Here is a 7,839-nt window from a genome sequence, read left to right as displayed (position 1 = left end):
TGGTTCGGGCAGGTGAGGTTCGATGAAGTCAGATCTCAAAAAGACTTATGTTGACAAGTGAAGCTTAATTACCATCGCTGGGTCGTTGGGTTATGATGAGTTTGTGAAAGGGAGGAGAGAGAGAGAGAGAGAGAGAGAGAGAATTATCATCATTCAGAGTTTCCGGAGTCTATTCGGTTTGTGGACAAAAGTATAACTTCACTTAGAGAGAGAGAGAGAGAATTATCATCATTCAGATTTTTCGGAGTCTATTTGGTTTATTGACAAAAGTATAAGTTCACTTAAAAAGAGAGAGAGAGAGAGAGAGAGAGAGAGAGAGAGAGAGAGAGAGAGAGAGAGAGAGAGAGAGAGAAAATCTCTGTAATTGTGATTCTTCTTAATTGGTGTAGTATTGTAGAGGTCTGAATTAGTAATTCGATGCACTGGTTCCTGGGGGGGCGAGGTGGGAGGGGGGGATGGAGGCCATGAGATCGGAATTATTACATTAGTTATAAAAAAGATGAATTAACCAGACTAGAAAAATAAAAATTCTTAACATAGGAAAATAATCTGAATTAATTGAATTTAGCTTATTTCTGAAAGCCTCGTTAAACTTAGTGATATGATAGACTCGAATTGAAAATGTTGAAAGTCAGATAAAAGTTCTTTAGGGATTTTTTTTCAGTCCTTTTCATTCTTTGTAGTTTGAAATTTGATTATTCATGCGAAGTAGGGCTCATAATTATTGTTATTATATAAACATACTCAACTAACGATAACTGGACCCAAAAGAGGCCATTAAGTTAACGTGTATTGTTAAACGGGTGTATCCGGTTTTCGAGACAGGAAAAATACCACTTTTCCATTAACCTGTTTTTGTATAGATGGCTGTTAACAACCCTTCAGCGAGTTTTAATGCGCCCTGATTTCTTAGTATCTTTTTTCGTCATTGGATAAATCAAGGTTTTGATTAGTTCTAATGGACTTTAGCGACGTCACGCGATCATTTATGAGGGCTTTTGGTTTGATCTTCATAACTGTTGTTGACGTTGCTTTATTTACTTTACCGCTTATTGAAGCAAAGTTCAACAGTGTTCATTATTTATACCGGCTCATGGAGTTAATGGAAGTTATGTTTGATTTGGAGTTTATAGAAGTCATATTTGATTTGGAGTTTATAGAAGTCATATTTGATTTAGAGTTTATAGAAGTCATATGTGATTTAGAGTTTATAGAAGTCATATGTGATTTGGAGTTTATAGACGTCATATTTGACTTGGAGTTTATAGAAGTCATATTTGATTTGAAGTTTAACGAAGCCGTATTTGATTTGAAGTTTAGAGAAGTCGTATTTGATTTAGAGTTTATATAAGCCATATGTGATTTGGAGTTTATAGACGTCATATTTGACTTGGAGTTTATGGAAGTCGTATTTGACTTGGGGTTTATAGAAGTCATATTTGATTTTGAGTTTATAGAGTCGTATTTGATTTGGAAATTTGAAGGTCATATTTGACTTTGAGTTTATAGAGGTCATGTTTGATTTGGAGTTTATAGAGGTCGTATTTGATTTGGAGTTAATAGAAGTCGTATTTTAGTTGTAGTTTATAGAGGTCATATTTGATTTGAAGTTTATAGAGGTCGTATTTGATGATTAGTTTATAGAAGTCATGTCGCATTTGATTAAAGTTTATAGAAGTCATATTTGATATAGAGTTTAGAGAAGTCATATTTGATATAGAGTTTATAGAGGTCATATTTGATATAGAGTTTATAGAGGTCATATTTGATTTGGAGTTTATAGAAGTCATATTATATTTGAAGTTTATAGAGGTCATGTTTGATTTGGAGTTTATAGAAGTAATATTTTATTTGGAGTTTATAGAGGTCATTTTTTATTTGGAGTTTATAGAAGTAATATTTTATTTGGAGTTTATAGAGGTCATATTTGATTTGGAGTTTATAGATATTTGATTTGGAGTTTATAAAAGTCATATTTAATTTGGAGTTTATAGAAGTATTTGATTTAGAGTTTATAGAAGTCGTATTTGATTAAAGTTTATAGAAGTCATATTTGATTTGGAGTTAATAGAAGTCGTATTTGATTTAGAGTTAATAGAAGTCGTATTTGATTTAGAGTTAATAGAAGTCGTATTTGATTTAGAGTTAATAGAAGTCGTATTTGATTTAGAGTTAATAGAAGTCATATTTGATTAAAGTTTATAGAAGTCGTATTTTATTTGGAATTTATAGGAGTCATGTTTGATTTGTTAACAATGAAATGAATAAGATTTGTGAATGTGTTATTGTGATAATCGTAACTCTTTTAACTTCAGTCTTCACTTTATGTTCTGAGGAATAATTTCGTTGGACGAACTTTTTAAACTTACTTCTCATTTATGTTACTGGTTTTAGTGTCATTACTGAATCGAATAGTTGTAATTTATCGTAACATGTTCAAATGAGCAAAGCAACAAAAACTAAAGACCAAATTAGTGAGTTGATGTTGGCTAAATAGAATAAAGATGTATAAATTCTTTCGTAAAAATTGTTTGCCAAAAATATTATTAAGATGTATTAAATTTTGCACATTGCAAAATTCAGATAAATTCCCCTTCCAGTTTTGTATGTGTATATTATAGATATTATATATATATAATAATATATGTAATAAATATATTATAGAGATAATGATGATTAATTATATGAAAACTGCATTGTTCTTCAAGAAAGTAAGCAGAGATTTTTATACCTTTCGATATATATTTGACTAGATGACTTACTTGGTGTACAATCAATTTTCATTTACATCCGGGATATACACACATTACGTACTAGATATAGCACAAAGAGTTTATAAATACAAAATGCCTGATACAAAAAGTTAAAAATAGGGAAGAGGTACGTGGCAATGATAACAGGGTTAGGAAGAACATGTGAATCTGAATTAGTCTCTCTCTCTCTCTCTCTGTGGTTCATTTTTATAAGAGCATCTAGTATATCTGTTCGTTTTTACCTTAGCTGCGAATTACTACCTGGTGTTAGTTGACTGTTGTGAGTCACAGCTAGGGGAAGAAAACTGGGGAGGGGGTTTAGAACTGGGTCAAAATCCATACCTTCACATCGAAATAAAATAAGATTCTCTCTCTATCTCTCTCTCTCTGTGGTAAACAAACTCACCTTACTCTTCTGCCGCGTGACTAAAAAAGTCAAATCGCTCCATTCGGACGCAGGAAACGACATCCAATAGTGCCTTCGCAAAAGAGATTTGGGAAAGAGATATTTCACAAACTGGAATTATTTGAGTAGGAGGAATACTCCACCGCACCGACCGAAACGGCAAAGCAAAAAAAAAAAAAAAAAAAAAAAAGAAGAAGAAGAAGAAAAAATATCGTTATGTTTCCGCGTTTCTCACGCTAAAGAAATTCGAGGTTCGCGAGAGCAAGAATCGCACTTGTTCGGTTAATTATTTAAGATCGAAATTAGCCGTTTTCTCCGTCATTCGGCCAAGTTCTTTGCCGCTAATTAGATAATTATGACCGGCAGTTTTCGGAGCCACGGGGAACGAGCGAGGAGTCCGGACCTCGTATATTTGGGAGGAACAAAAGAAAAGGTGCGTGTTGGGGCATTATACTGTATTCGCTCACATACCCAGTGTGCGGTAGATGTCGTACTTTCGGAAAGTGAATGTATTTTTTTTTGTTTTTTTTTTTGGGGGGGGAGAGAGGCCTAGGGGTGGGGAGCGTGTGTCTTTGTCATGCAAACACGTCTTCACAGTTGCTTCAGTAGGATAAAAGATTTTGCGAATGGTGATGCTACCAACGAAAGCAGGTTCCTGAGGTCATTTATCAAGTAGGATTTGTGATTTTACACATACAAATATGAGCAGATTAATCAGATTAACACACTCATAGAATCTCCAGTCGGCAAGATAACAGTACTTCAGGGGGTTACCATGATACATTTAGTAGAAAGCCATAATTTATCAAAAACGTTTCGCACACAAATCTCGGTGCATCATCAGTCTGTGAACAATAAAAGTAAATACATTATGAAAAGGAATTCACAAAATTACAAACTAATTAAAAATTAATGCTTTACAAAGCAAAGTAGAAGTTAAAAGTTAAAAATTTTAAGATACTGTAAGAAGAAATAGAGAACCAAAATACCAACCATCCAAGGCTAAAGACGAAGAAGGAATGGCATAACTTGACGTCCCAAACAAAAAGTCAGTTATGCCAAATACAGAGGTGAAGCCGTGGTGTTATTGTTTAAAGAGGGAACTAGCAGTTTAATAAGTGATGACTCTAGAGTAGTTAGATGATCGGGGTCCTTTACATATCCAGTAATAGAGAAGTGGTGTTTCAAGACCTCTATTTGGCATATTGCAGTATGATTTTTTATTTCAGAAATTGGTCGTTTAAGTCTCTGGCCTGTACGAAAACTGAAACTCGTGTGGCTGTGATATCTCACTTGCAATAGCCTACGAGTAGATCCGATGTAAGAACCCGGACATCTTATTTATTTCGAGTAGTAATAAAAATTACCTAATAATAACAACAGGAAGAAAGGAGCCCAATCTGGTCTCGCATCAACCGTATAGACGCGAGCTTTCGACTCCCTACCAAATATAGACTTATAAGACATCAATGATCAATTCATCTCCTCAAACCCCATCAACCAACGAATGGGGGGGGAGGTCTCCACGTCAATTACACTCCCCAGTCGTCAGGAAAGACGCCGAAGGTGTGGCCTGGGAAGGAAAAAGGAATCCTGGCTGGTGAAAGCAGTTCCTACCAAGCAGGTTTCGGAAAAATCGAACTCCTCTTCGGCCGATCGTGATTTTGTTAAAAGCCGCCATGCGTCTGTTTTCATAAAGTTAAAGTGGCTTGACCTGCGATGACCTCCCGCAGGTATGAGGTGACCGCGCAATATGCTTCGCACCTGCTGAGGGCGTTTCGTAATCATCGACAGGAGGTTGGGCACGGTGGAGAGTGGCGTTTAATTGCGTTGCTGTTTTCTCCGGTGATTCAGAATCATTTCCCAAAATGTTCAGTTTAGCGCAGAAAGTTTACTTGATAAAGCTAATAAACTTATGTTTCTGCACTTACATTTTCGCCTAATGACTTTTTTTAAAATTTTATTTTATTTCATTTTTCTGAGGATGTTGCTAGACAAGTACAACCTTCCGGTTTCTCAGCAAGTCTTCAGGAGGAGGTCATTAGCCCACGCCATTTTTCTTGGCTCCTGCAGATGCTTGTAGTACCCATTTACAGCTGGGAGATTAGTGGACAGTAGGCTGATAGCAAGCAATCCAAGCACAGGCAGACTGGGTGCTACAACTTCTATAGGTGGGCGACGGGGTGTCACATTCATTCATACATACATACATTTATACATACATACAATATATATATATATATATATATATTTTTTTTTTTTTTTTTTTTTTTTTTTTTTTTTATTTTTTTTTTTTTTTTTTTTTGACACATATACACGACAAGCAAATGGCTGACACACCATCGGTACATATGCCCTTTAACATCCGTGTAGTAGGTCATCACTATAACAACCTTATACTAAAACTAATTTTCTGAGGACGGAAAGGTAATAAAATTAATCACAACCATTTTAAACGTTGCCCTGTAGTTAATGAATATACAGATTTTACACTTTATTATCGTAGAATTGAAGAACAGTCAGTTCATTTACTATGATGAAAATGAAATCTGCAGGTGTTTTTTTTTTTTTTTTTCTTTTTTCTTTTTGCTCTTGGAGAAATTGCTTTCTATAATTAAATTTCATACCGCTAATTTAGTGCTTTTATCCATAAACATTAGCGAAATAAACTGCTATGTAAAAATAATTTATTAAAATTAGCCTTTTTTCGTGCATTCTTTTTGGAAAGTAGAGCCGTTACCAAGACCGAAAAATTCTCCAAAGATGGGAATTCCTTCTCTTTTGTTTTCTTTTCGAGATTCTTCAAATTTTCCAACGGACTAAACCGAACATGGCGGTAGACAAGTGTTTGTGTCCTGTCTTTAAAACGAAAAAAAAAAAAAAAAAAACCAAAAAAAAAAAAAAAAAAAAAAATGTTAAAATGGTTTCGTTAACCGGACAGAAGCTCTTAACAAAGGGCAGGTTGAACAATAGTTTTGCTAACTGGACAGAAGCACTTGACAAAAGACAGGTACGTGCCCTTTCTCTCTCTCTCTCTCTCTCTCCTCTCTCTCTCTCTCTCTCTCCTCTCTTCTCTCTCTAAATAACTTTAAAATAGGATTTTCGAACCACTGGTATCCTTTTGTTGTTGTCCTCATAATAAGATGCTACATTCCTAAGGAACGTTAATACGTATCCATGTATATACAATGGATTTTATGCATGAATACGTATCGTTTTTAAAGACGTTCATTAAGTGTGAGCATAAATATTAGTTTGTCTAATATTTATGTCGGGTGCGCTTGCTCGCGTCCAGTTATGACTGTTTTAATGTATGTTGACAGTAGATGTTGCCATCCATAACTAATAGGCAGAGAGAGAGAGAGAGAGAGAGAGAGAAGAGAGAGAGAGAGAGAGAAGAGGGCAGGCTAAATGCGACTGCAAGACGAAACTATGAGACACAGAGACAGAGAGAAAGAAACAGCTGACTATTGAAAAAGAAAAAACGTTGTTACCAGTCTTTTTAAGACGACGCCGTCCGTTTTCTATGATTCCTTTTCCAGGCGGTGGGTCGGGCGTTCTCCCCTGGAACGAGAGAGAGAGAGGGAGAGAGAGAGAGAGAGAGAGAGAGGCATGGAAGTGGGAGAAAAGAATGAAAGAAACAGGAACCCTAATACCCTTCCCTTGCACCGCATTCCATGAGCCTCTTGTTTTATACCGAAGCCTTGTTTTAAGTGGATGTTTCCCCCATAAATTTCCTCCTCCTATTTTGGTCTGCCTAAATATGTTTGTAAGCTTAAGGATACATCTGGAGAGGCACAAGAGACCACGAAAAGGACTCCTCGAGCAACAGGACATACATACCTGTGGCTGCGTTGTTTTCTCTCGTTTCCTCCCCTTCTCATTCACTCCCCTTTCCCTCCTTTTCAACATAATTCTCCCACTCCTTAATCTTGATTTATCTCTCTTCAAGACAGGACGTCTCTCTGTTCCCTTGTCTCGTCTTTGTCGGAGAGAATCCCCCGTGTGTTCCAACATCTTCATCGGAACCGTCGAGTCTGGTCTCAGAGACACGCCGCCGCCCCCGGTAGCTGTTTGCTCCTCTGGGAAAAGAGAGAGAGCTTTGACGCAGAGCTGATTACCATACATTATAATTGATAATTGCAAGCCGGTGCGTTGTCTTACACCATGATAAGAGATAGCTGGCTTCTGGGAGTGGTTGTTACGCACAGTTAGCTGTATATTTAGTGCCATCCCCATTAAGGCGGTGTGTATTTAATGACATTCTCATTCAAACAGATTAGCTGTATTTTGGCGCGTCGGATTTGCATGGGACGATTCCATGGCCCTTCCCTCGATTACTTTTGCAGAATGGGATGAAGACGATTTGGTTTTCGGGTGGAAAGGTTGAATCATTCTCTTGGCTATTTTTTTTTTTTTTTTCGTTCGTTATGAAGTTGAGACTATTGGATCATATTTTTCATAATTGTTGAAAATCATTTGTCCGTCATTTTTATACATAGTCACTACGTAATTCACAATTTATGTATGCTGAGTATGAGCGGATATGAGTACTGTGTGTGTGTGTGTGTATGTGAGTATATCTGACTGTACCTTCATGGAAAGTATGCTTTTAGTACACATATACCTATACTTGAAAAACTCCTAGAGTTATACATAAAAATTATAACAAATACTTTA

Source organism: Macrobrachium nipponense, chromosome 37, assembly GCF_015104395.2.
Source record: "Macrobrachium nipponense isolate FS-2020 chromosome 37, ASM1510439v2, whole genome shotgun sequence".
Classification (NCBI taxonomy): Eukaryota; Metazoa; Arthropoda; class Malacostraca; order Decapoda; family Palaemonidae; genus Macrobrachium; species Macrobrachium nipponense.
The sequence above is the reverse complement of the archived record's forward strand: the minus strand, read 5'-3'. Positions refer to the sequence as shown.